This window comes from Alligator mississippiensis, chromosome 6 (assembly GCF_030867095.1).
Source record: "Alligator mississippiensis isolate rAllMis1 chromosome 6, rAllMis1, whole genome shotgun sequence".
NCBI lineage: Eukaryota > Metazoa > Chordata > Crocodylia > Alligatoridae > Alligator > Alligator mississippiensis.
Window position 1 is genome coordinate 53686925 of NC_081829.1, and position 12460 is coordinate 53699384.

Sequence of the window (12460 nt, forward strand, 5' to 3'; positions counted from 1 at the left end):
CTTCAAACAAGTGTTTTGGACTCTTTAAACTCATTTCTAAATGGGACTTAAGTATAGAGAAGGTGTTCTTCCATCCTGCCTCCCAAGAATACATTTCCACAAATATCAGCTCATTATTTCACAGAACTTCTTGTGGAACTCCCATTTCCCTGGCCAAGTGTAATCAGCTGCCCTAGGAAAGTTATCAAAACAATGAAGTAGTTTGGAATTAACAATTTATTAAATCATAAAAAAGCTTCTGTAGCTTACTCCCCCATGAAGATTACTTCCAAGTCAAAAAGAATTTCACTACTGCAATGATAAATGTATATGAAAAACTGGAAATGAATCTCACAAGTTTTCTATTATAGTCAGGTTCATCTCCACAGAGGTCTTTTAGGGAAAATCACATTCCTTTATATATAAATTGGCTCATTAGAATTTGGTATATGCTGGAGACATGCAGGTAGCCAATCAGTCTCAGGAACAAACTGTCAAAAAACAGACTTTACAGTTCAGTATCAAATAAAAGCAGATGCAGTACTTGTCTTGAATAGCCTAATACAATCTCAGGATAGAATTATAAATCAGGTTATGTTCACCTCAGTGTAGCATGGATAATGTAACGTATAGAATTCCATCATACACAGAAATAGCTACTATAAATGAAAAATTGTATCAAATGCATTTAATATATGGTCTTTTGAATTTATCTCATCCAAAGCAAAGATAAGCTAGTAGAGAGGGATGGCTAATGAGTGGAAATAGTGGTTCAGCATGAAAAAATTCCCTATTTTGCTGTGACTATGACTAAGAGGGCATAAAGCTGTCATACTACAACAGAGTACGAGACCAGGACTTTCACTTGTCCTTCTGGTGAGGAACATTCCTAGGTAATGTCTGATATATTTAACACATGAGTGAATACTGCACACATCTGAGTGCCTACAGAAGCAAGTCAAGCCCACTACAAAACTGATCTTTGTACCTGTGCATTGCTAGTATACCCATCAGCATTATTTAGCCATAATGGTGGCAGTAAAACTCTAACTCTATTTTTTTCTAACAGTAGCATAACTAAGATGGGGCTATTAGGGTATGAGCCCTAGGCACTGACTTATGAAGGATACAAAAATAGTAGCTGCTGCTGCTCTCCCAGCAACTGAAACCACCAAGAGCCCAGCTGCAGTCAATGTCCTGCTAACCACTGCCACCCAGGGCACAAAACTACCCAGTTATGCCTCTGCTGTCTAATATTTTTGGATTACAAAATTCCAATAAAAACTTTCCATTTACTTGTTTAGCAAATGCTGTTTTTCGAAAACAGGTGGCCATCTGAATCAGAAAAATGAAGGTAAATCTTCAGGTCATATGGTAGATTCAAACTACTTTCTAGGAGCCATGTAGACTTTTGTCTTGCACCTCTAAGGCTCTACTAATAATAAAAACAGAAAGAAAGATTTTTGGCACCATTGGGCTACTCACTAGAATTTGTGTGGTTATCCAGCCACAGACTCCCAGGCTACGGACAGACATTCAAAAAGCCTGAGCCTGAATTGATTCAATCTTTGCAAGTTAGTCTAACCTGCATAGATTGAACTGATTTGCAAGTGAATAGATATTACTTTAGATTCCCTAAATGCAGGCATGTGTCTGCAGTGTCTCAGGCCAGAAACCAAGGTGTGCAAGCCTTCCCTTCATTTACATACTGCTAAGCTAATGTGGGGCATGGCCAGGCCCCAGCAGGACACTATGATTAAGGGTGTGCTTAGAGCGGGAGGAGGAAGCATCCATTGCCAGGCTTTTCCCCCACTTGCAGCTCAAGGGACAGAGTGTTGCCAGACCCTGGTCCCAGCTAGCATTCTGAGGTAAAAGGGTGGGGGGAGGAAGGAGCTACTTGTGTGGATTGCAGACAGCCCAGTATGCATCTGTATTATCCTGCTAGCTAGTGCTTCATATTTGCTTAAATCTCAAACTGACAGCACTGACAGGTCTCATTCATTGCAAACCAGGTCATTTCTCACACCTCTCTGTCCCTTGTCCCCCTATCTCCTGTCCACTGACAAATTTCAGGACAGAGAAGCTGCACTCTAACCAGGCTCAGTAATTGATGCGTAAAAACAATCACCAGCATTAATCACTGCATAGTGAAACAACATTTGATATAAGGGTTTCAGGGTGGGAGATGCCTCTGGCTTTGAAGCAAGCTAGCAGGGAGCTTATCAGAACACAAAGTTTATCACCCCATCAAGAAAACAAAAGCTTCTCTCTCATTAGTTCAAGCTCTTCTTACCTCAGGGTACAGGAATTTTGCAAGGCATTTGCAAGTCACTGGCTTCTTGCTCAGGAAGAGAGGAGGGAGGGCAGCTAGCTGACAGCCATTACTAGCTGACCTGATGATTAGTTCCAGAAAGCCCTAAGTGTACATTGTTCTGTCTGCCTTTGTTCCAGTGAAATTGGAAATACACAGACATAGACACCTCTCAGGATTAGCTAGCATGGGGGTGGCATGGCCAGATGTCAGCTGGGGTCTATGCCACTAGGGTCCCCGCTGTGTCAGAGAGGAAGGAGGGGTATCAGAGATGAAGGATCTCTGCTTGAGCAGCAAGGCGGGGTGGGGCAGGGGGAAGCCTGGCAGATACTGTTGTGCTCCTGCCAGGCAGACTGTGGCTGCAGTCCCCCACTCCCTTCTCAGCCAGCTGGGGCTCTGGCTAGGGAGGAGAGGGGCCAGGCCAGCCCAGCTCTCTGAAGCAGAAAGCCCAGCCCAGCCCAGCCCAGGGCTGAAAAGCATGCTTGGATGCTGGGGGACTCTGATTTAACTTAAACCAGAAAGGGCTATGAGACAGACATTGCATAAACCGGTTTGACCCAAATCAGTTAAGTCTACATTCAACCAGGTTTATCTTAAACCAGTTTTGGCCATTTTGAAACTGGTTTATGAGCACTGAACTTATGTTCTGTTACACGTTTAAAGCAGTTTCTGATCACTTAAACCAATTTATGTGTAACTTCTGTCCCTAGCCTCTGAGTGTGTTGATCTAGAATCCAAATCAAGAATAGGCCTCTTTTATATTGGAGCTGAGAGATGACTTTTCCAGAGTCCAGATGCTTTGTCTGTCCTAACAATTGTAATTCAATGTCCAGATGCCTGTCTCTAGAGCCAGTCCTACCTCCTCAGACACATCTCCTCTCTTTGACAAACCTGAAAGGTGTAAGCTTTCTTACATGCAGTTTAACTCTCTAGGAGTATTCTGATATGTGGTATGAGCATGCAAACACAGATAGGCTTTTCAGAGAATTTCTAACACACAACTGATTTTTTTTTAAAGTACCAGAAATTACAAACCATTAGGAAAAAAAAAAACTCCCTGACCAGCTCACCCTTTTCTTGAAAGTGTTGGGATCTGGCTGCATGCAGGAAGTCAGGCTATCCTCCACCATATCAAATTCCTAAAACAGACACCTCCTTCTCATCTTAAACCACTGAAAATGGCTAAAAATAGGAAAAGACACAACTCCTGCTCTTTTACGATCATCTAGTCCTACTGGGTATTGACACGTGACAAATGTACATTAGTGCATCCTGCCCTTTGTTAAATGACACTCTGATCACTGCCATTCAAATGATCATAAATTATACCAGGTAACATAAATGCCAAAGCAAGCTTTCCCATGACCACCCAATTACTAAGACATTTCTACTTGAATAGAGGATGATCTTCATTAAAAACTCTCTACTGCTAGACTTATATTACCACCCTGGTGGTGAAAAGACAACAAAGAAGGTAATAGGTTATCTTTCCAAATCTGAGTTTACACCTTGGCAAAGATGCATGCAGGGAACTCACAATCTCAAACAGAATAATCTGTTCAGGTTGCCACAACCCTATAAGGACTATCTTTCTTAACCTATTATGGTTTTAAATCACTCCATCCTTCATGAATTCTAAATGATCATCCATTAAAAATACTCATAAAGTATTTTTAACATCACACCATTATACCTTCTAATATCAGAGCTAGCTAACATTTTCTCTCTATGTTAAAAAAGATGGCCTACTGAAAAATGTGAGCTAAAATATTGTTATGGATAAACATCAATCCTAACAAAAAATTCAATTCCTCCATGTAAAATATTAAAATGGAAGTTTTCATATGGAATCAAAAATCTGAAACAAAATTACATATTTTGGTATAACTTGAAGTAACATTTTGATTTGGCAAAATTTTAATTTACATTGATATTTGGAAAGTAATCAAAACCATCATTTTTGTTATGTGGATTCAAAATAAATCCTTTTGGTTAGAATCATTTTGGCTCTTTCCTGGGAAGAGCTAGCAGGCTTTAAAGGAAAAGTTATTAATGAGATTTTTCATTTGAAAATTTCTTACAAGTACATTTTCATTTTTTAATCAGTTCTATTCAGTTCCTTTTACAAGACAGGACAACCACTCCCAGTTCCAAGACAGGAAACCTCTTATGTCTGTTGCTGACTTCCACCATGAGTATAATGGCAGAAAAATCATTCCTACATAGATAGACCATATTTTACATATATGTGCACAATTTGCCACTGCAGAACTTGCAGCATTTTCAAAACCTGGACCCTAGGCATCATTTTAGATTTATCAGATGCTCTGAAGATCCTGAAGATATTTTGTGAGAACTCCAGAAATATCACACTTCATTAAATCTTTTCTGATGAAAAAATATGGAACAAGTTCAAGTAACTTACTTATTTAAACTTTCATTATCTTCCATCCTCTGCAGTTCAGCACATGTTGAATAAGTTGCACTTTGTCTTTAAATTTCTTAGGGTTCTATTTCACGTTTAGTCTGTTATAACAACTTCCTAGCCCAATTAGCATATACTAATAAAACACTCAATAGATATAAAATTTTATTTAGCAACAGACTATAGTTTTCTAACCTTCTAACAGTAATCAAGAATCAAATTCGTATCCTGACATTCCCAATCTCCATTTGATTTCACAAGTAGTAGAATTTTAATGATTTCTATTGCTGCTGACTCTTTGTCATTTCTTTTGACCTATTAATAACCTCCGCTTTTCATCACTGGTTCTTTCCATATTCATTTACAATAATTATTTTTATGCAGACAATCTCTAAGCAACATATAGTATAATTATGTATAATGCTTCTTTGTAAAAACACTATTAAGGAGGCACACTGTACATGAAGGTATTCTGATATATTTCAGGCTGAATATAGTTCAGAATAAAAATGCTTAATTAGAATCAGATGCAGTAGGTTTTTAGTGAAAAACATGTTTAAATTATAACATTTAAATATTAATAATTACCACTTTGTTCTAAATATAATGACAAGCTAAAGTAGAGAGTGATGTTCTACCAAATTAAAACTCCGTATGTACATGACAACACTCTGAAGCTCATGTCACCAAATGGAAAACTGGTCACAGTGACTTTACACGTATCTCTTTTGTCTAGAGACAGATTACTTTATAATGGTTTGTGCAGGGAATGCATGAAGGATTATTTCAGACTCTGCAACTCACAAAATGGAGTTTCAGGAGGTAGGCATAACTGAAGTTGACTTCGATTAGCGTGTTTGTTTAGATAAGTCAAATGACATTGCTTCTGTTCCATGTTAGAATGAATATAAAATAATTTTAAATATGAATATTCACCTCTACAATTATAACATTTTGTTTCTGTGCATATTCACTGATGTAGCTCTGAAATCACCTTTCACCCACTCTCATGCCAGTAAAACTTAAAAATTCAAATATATAGAGAAAGCAAGCAGAAATGGGCAACAACTGTAAGTATGCTCCAAGCAGATGTATGTAATGTTCATAGATCTATAACCCCAGTTAGAGCAGCATTCACTCAGTTGTGGCTGTAGGCTAGAGACTAGAATACATCCTTTTTAAAAACTTAAATGCTGCAATGTGAGTGTAATGTGTGTAACAGCAGGAGGAACCAGGGGACAGTCTGCAGAGTTATGCTAACTGTTAATTTGGACTGCAGCTCTCAGACACCCCCAGGGACTGGGGGCAAGAGAAAAAGGAAGAGGAAGCTTGAGGCTGGAACATCTTGAAGCTTGACACGTGGCACCTGGCCAGCCCTGCACAGAGGAGTACACAGTGGAGATCTCACTGCAGCAATTTGCCTTGTGCCTTATGGCCTGTGACCACCAATCACCCTGGCTAGCACAGCTCTGCAGACTGTCCCCTAGTTCTTTCTGCTGTTACACACATTACATTCACATTATGATGCAAAAAAAGGTAAACATCCTGGTTTTGATTCTTAAATGCACAGATCCAATCATTGGAATTATGGAGCTAAAATCAACTGAAGTTCTACCATGCTAAATATGTATTATGGTGAAAAAACTGACACCATTTGTAGCAATATAAAATATTGCATGTGCAGATGGAAGGAATTATAATAGTTATGGAAAAGTGTGCTGGCTCATTAAGGGCAGGGTTCATCACATTCCTGTTCCAAGTCCATTCCAGGGGAAAGGAAATCTGTAGCGTGTAGTTCAGACAACACAGAATAGCAGCATGCTGGAACAGCAAAAAATGCTCTAAAAAGTTGCCAAGGTAGTAGCATCTATCACCAGACTTTTCTAGTGATCAGGACTAGCGTTACTAACCCATTCAAAGCCACTGCTGTTTTACAGTTAAGATAACGATTAGCAGCTGGTCAGAGAGCTAATACTAACCAGTACCCTGTTCTACTTTAACTAGTGATCTTGCTGAAAAGTGGCATTGGGTATGACAGGAGCAGATGTTCTTTTTATTATTTTAAATGGTGTTTACATATCTAACATATTTTAAGTAACTAATTAACAAATGCTTCAAAGCCAAATCATGATGAACCCCAAACTGTAATGTTACCTAATTTAATATTATTTGTATTTTGCAAATATGAAATATAGCCAGCAGAAAATTACAAGCATATATATAGCAGATGTATAGCTGAGTACCAGATGTTAGAAATTAGGCTAGTATAAATTTTGTATATTATACGTTACAAAATATGTTTAGTTATTATAAAATGATGCTCAGTGCTACACGTAAAAAAGTCTTTATGTCATAAGATACTTCCCATTAATATGTTTTAGGCATTACTGTCATGACATTGGCAGGTTTCAGCAAGGGTATTTGCATGATCAAATGCTTGGGCATTTTGATTTAGCACATTGCGTTGTAATATTTAAGTAAATCTTATTTTTTAATGAATAAAAGAACATGAGGTTAGCCATGTTAGTCTCAAGTTAGGCACAAGCAGGACAGTGTGGGACTTTATAAAGTAACTTGTTCAGGGAGGCATGCACTAGACACATGCCTAGTTTCAAAATCACTATATTAATCTACTGCCTCTTCCTGCCATTTTTCTGAAGTTAGAGCTATGCACTAGAATATTCTCACTTTTTATTTTTACTTTTTTTTCCCCTACTAAAAAAGACAATGATAATTAGAAGGAACTGTAAACATTAAAAATAGTTTATCAAGTTAAAGAGATAATATGCAAACAAGATGTTATTAGGCACATGTATATTGTCTTGCTTTTAGAGCAGAAATATTATGGTAACATACTTTTTGTTTTAAGTGATGTGTAAAAGTGTTAACTTCCTTTTGTCTAAGAGGAAAAATGTAAACTCCAGTTCAGACCTCAATGACTTAAGCAATAACAAAGAGCATGTTTATTTCTAACTTAGTTCAGTGTGAGGTTGCATATAAACAAGCTGATGCTTTGTAGATTTCACTGTAGATTTAAAAGTTGGTTCTCAAGGCCAGGTTCAAACTCTGTTAAGAATCAGGAGAAGAGCTGTTGCAAAAGAAGCACCTTTGGATACTTGATAGCTAGTAAAACAATTATTTGTATATGGTGTTAATGCAGGGGTATATGAAAATGAAAACATCCACATCCACAAAATGGAGGTCACCCATCTTTGAGGCATCAATTTGATACTAGTGGACAGAAAATGTGGCAATGGTGGTAGCGCTTCTTTTCTAACTTGATCAAATTACCACCCTTACATTACATGTCTGAAGCTGAAAATTAGGCATCAGGACTGCTTAGTTTGAATTTGACTGTGCTGTTTCTTATTTTGGCCTACATATATTAGATTTATAATGATTATTTCTGACTTCAACATTAAAAAATTGAACAGGTGTCTATTCAAAGCTGCCTAAGAAAAGCTGCTATTTCTCTCTAACAGCTATTTTCAACAGTTTGGCAGCTATTTGTCAATCTTATCCATCTTAAGCATAGCTTCAAACATGAACAACACATGCCCCCGGTGGCTGGGGGGACACGGCAGTGTGTCACCAGTGGCTTCAAATAACAAAGGACAAATAACAAAGGACAAAGTACACATTAAGCAATATAAAAATGTAATGAAACTTGGTGAAGACAGGTTTCCCTTCCCGCTTACCTCCACTGATAATCCAGCTTCCCTTCCCTGCCAGTCAAGGCCCTGACATGGGAACAAGGAAGGCCAGAGGTTATCAATGTCAGTCTTTAGACAGTCAGGCATTCACTAAGATAATCTGCCTTCTTCCCTTGGCCTTCAGATTTTCTTATTTTCTACAGCTGTAGCCCACTATCCTGGCATTCATCTCAGGGTCTGAATTTGGACTCTCTGTATGGCAGCAAGTCACAATGTAAAATGAGCTTTGTAAAGAAATCTCTCCTCTCTTTCCTTCCCCTCTCCCAAAATTACAAGGGAACCAGTCTTCTCATTGTGTAGAATATAGGCACCGAGAAAGCTTTCCCCCCAAAACAAATGAACTGGTCATGTACAGTCCTTGATTCAATGTAGTATACTTATGGACTAGGGACAGAAGTTACACATAAACCACTTTAAATCATCATAAACTGATCTAAACCTGTAACAAAACAGAAGTTCAGTGCGCGTAAACTAGTTGGCTGGAATTGGTATAAGATAAGTTTGATACTACATTCAACCAGGTTTAACTGATTTGGGCCAAACAGGTTTATGAAACTTCAGTCCCAAACCCCTTCCTGGTTCAAATTAAATCACAGTCCCCCAGCAACCCAGCATGATTTCCAGCCCTGGGCTCAGCTGTGCTTTCTGTTCCAGCAGAGAAGGGTTGAGGTAAAGGGGGCAGCAACTTCCCCCCAGCAAACCCCAGCTGGGGTCTGGGGCCAGGGAGAGAGGTTAAACACCCTATCCCCCACTCAAACTTACTGCTAGCTGCAATTGTGGACTACAAATCCCAGAGATGCCTGGAAGCAGGAAGAGTCCTGCTGCTGTGAGGCTGGACTGCAGATCCCAGAGACCTTGGGGGCACCAGGAAGAAGCAGCAAACACACATCCCATACTGGCTAGTGCCAGGGAGTTATGCTCTACCACTCCTTGGCTTCTGGCCTAAGCCACTGCAGGTATGTGGCTGCACTTCCTGAATCAAAAGTAAATGGCTAGGGGCAGACATTCAAAAAGCCCAATCCTGAATTGATTCAGTCTTTGCAGGTTAGTCTAACCTGCAGAGATTGAACCACTTTGCAAGTGGATAAACATTCCCTTTTCATTCAAAAAATGCAGGCACATGCTTACAGTGGCTCAAGCCAGCAGCCCGGATGCACTAGAGTACCCCTCCCTTCCTTTCCACAGGGAAGCTGAGCTGGGAAGGGTGGGGGGGATGTGGCCAGGTCCCAGCAGGCCTGAGTAAGACTGAGGAGGGGTTTAAACCCTGACCTTGGCCTACAGGGTTCATAGGGTAGGGGAAGAGGGAGCATGGCCAGACCCCTGTGGCAGTAGGAGTGGGGGGGAGGAGGAACGGAGAGCTCTACCTGCCCCAGTGGCTCCATGACTGCCCAGAGCAATCTGGGCACACAGTGCTGCCCAGGCTCAGAGATGGACTCTTCCCCTGTCCTCCCTCTCCCCCACTGCTGTGGGGTAGGGGGGTTCTGTTCAGTGCTTGGGGGGAATCTTCCTCCTCATCCTCCTCCCCCCAACAGGGTGGGGAGGAGAGGGCTCTGTGCAGCGCTGGAGGGGTACTCCTCTTCCTCCTCCTTACCCTCCTCCTCCCCACCCCCATTGGGTTTGGCAGGGTGGCTCTGTGCAGGGGTGCCTGGCCCCAGAAGGGGACTCTTCCTCCTCCACCCCTCCGTGGAGCGGGGAGTGGGGCTCTGCTTGATGCTGGAGGGGGGCTCTTCCCCTCCTCCTCCTCCCACCCCCAACCACCTCGGGGCTTGGAGGGGGTCTCTATGTGGCGCTGCCCAGTCCAGCCCAGCCTGGGCATGGGGAGCAGCTGTCACTGGCTGAGCCAGTCACATGGTATGGCTGGGCTGGGCCAGGCCAGGCCAGGCCAGGCCATGTGGGTGGGATCATCCCCAACAGCTGCCACTCAGAGACAGGGAAGCTGAGCCCTGCCAGTGCGTACAGCCTGGCCTGGCATGCACAGGTGGTGGCTGGCCAGGCAGTGGGCTACCCAGACTGGCTTGGAGGTGCCGGTGGGCCCGGAGCCCAACAGCCACCTGCTACTGGGACAGGGAAGGGAGCAGGGGAATCAACCCCCTCCTGGGCACCCTGACAAAGGCTGTGCCTCTCCTCCTTCCCTTGCTGCTGCAGTGGCAGGACATGGCCAGACAGCATCCCAGCATGGCCTCATTAAGGGGCAGGAGGCAGGGAGAGAGGGAGGGGGTTAATTCTTCCCTCCATCCCTTCTGCCCCACAGCCAAGGTCTGCCAACCCACGCTGCCCCCTCTGCTTCTGCCACTCACCAGCAGACATGCACACCCCAGCTGCAGTGGGAGGAGGGGAAGGAGGGAAAAATCAACCCCCTCCCTGCCCACTTTGCCTTAACAGGGCCATGCCGGCCAGTGTCTCACAAAGTCCCTGTCCCTGCTCCAGCTAGAGAGGTGAGGGGCAAAGCCAGGCCTGCTATCTGAAGCAGAAAGCACAACCCAGCCCAGAGACCATGGTCAGATGCTGGAGGACTCTGGTCTAACTTAAACCAGGAAGGGGCCTGGGACAGAAATTGCAGAAAACGGTTTGAGCCAAATCAGTTAAGTCATTCAACCAGGTTTATCTTAAGCCAGTTTTGGCTATTTTGAAACTGGTTTATGTACACTGAACTTATGTCCTGTTAGAGACTTAAACCAGTTTCTGATCACTTAAACTGGTTTATGTGTAACTTCTGTTCCAAGCTAATGTGTGTCCAGTTGTTTCTCAGTTTAATCTCTGCAGCTCTGGTTGACCTACAAAGACTGAACTGATTCAGCGCCAGGCTTTTCGACTGACTGTACTTAGCCATGAAGAAAACCTGAGGTAGTTTTTATGAGAAAGGCTTAATACTGTAGTTGACTTTATTCTTGCACGTTCTGTCTGAAGTGGTGGGGCAATGCCGAGCAAGGATAAAGATGGATTGTCAAGAGCAGCAAGGGAGACTTTTCATTATAAGAAGCTGTATTCTGGCTGTCTTGATATTGAATATTTTGCTGGTAAAGCTCTATCATGTTTATTTTGCCCTGATTAAAGTTAAGCATTTTAAAAAGCAGCTGAAGAACAGCACCCTTCTAAGAATAAAGCTACATATAAAAACAGGGAATACAATTCCACCCACCTTCCCCATATCAAAAGATACCTCAAAAGACAATTTGTAGAAAACAAATCTTTGTTGCATTTATTTTAGTTGCTATTACAGTCATTATAAACTGATGTAATCCTAATTAGGAAGTATCATAAAAAGAGCCAGAGCTCTGGGAGTCTTTGTGTAACTTTATCCATTGAATGGAGATCTTATAAGCAAGCAATTCATTTTCCTGCCTCTATCTGTTGGTGCATCATAAACATCCAAAGGAATTGAGGCCCACTGAGGGACTCATTACTAGGCAAACATGCATGGGGAGAAATGCCAAGCCCCCTTAGACTGAATGGAGAAAAAGGAAATGAAAAGGCATCTATCTGAAAAGGTAAAGGTTGCTCAAAACCCAATATAATACAATCACAGCACAATAAGGAGAAAAAAGAACCCCTTGACCAAGAAAGAATAGTGTTAGGCTAGGGTGTCAATATACTGTATTAAGCTTGTCAAAAATATAACACTTATCTGAGAGAGAGTTTTGCTGATAGATAATACACATATGACTTTCTAAATGGGATATTTTACAACAAGAAAATTAATAAAATGACAAGAATTTATTATAACATTGACAAAGACTTGCAGAAGTCCCAGAACCCAAGCCTAGGCTCACAGGCAGTACTCTCTTCACAGCAATTTGTTTTTTCACAGTTGGATGAGTTAAGAGTAGGACAAACCTACCTTTCTCTTCCAGGTCTGTCTGAATAAGGTTCTTATCAAATGTTTGTGTGTCACTCCTTCAGTAGTGATCCTGTTCTAGCAGTATTTGTACACTTCACTTGCCTTAGCTAAACTGCTGTTCCTTCACCTACATTTATTTCTCCTAAGAAGCTGCAAGAGTTAATGATCTTATTGCACCAGCCATGAGATTTCTT

At 41.5% G+C, this 12460-nt stretch overlaps 2 protein-coding genes across 3 annotated transcripts in view; one reads left to right on the forward strand and one right to left on the reverse strand.

Moving 5' to 3' along the window:
- Positions 1–12460, reverse strand: part of CTNNA3 (catenin alpha 3) — a 1574321-nt gene that overhangs the window by 977359 nt on the left and 584502 nt on the right.
- The window catches only part of LRRTM3 (leucine rich repeat transmembrane neuronal 3), a 180467-nt gene that overhangs the window by 116720 nt on the left and 51287 nt on the right, over positions 1–12460 (forward strand). The gene's annotated exons all lie outside the window — the stretch shown is intronic.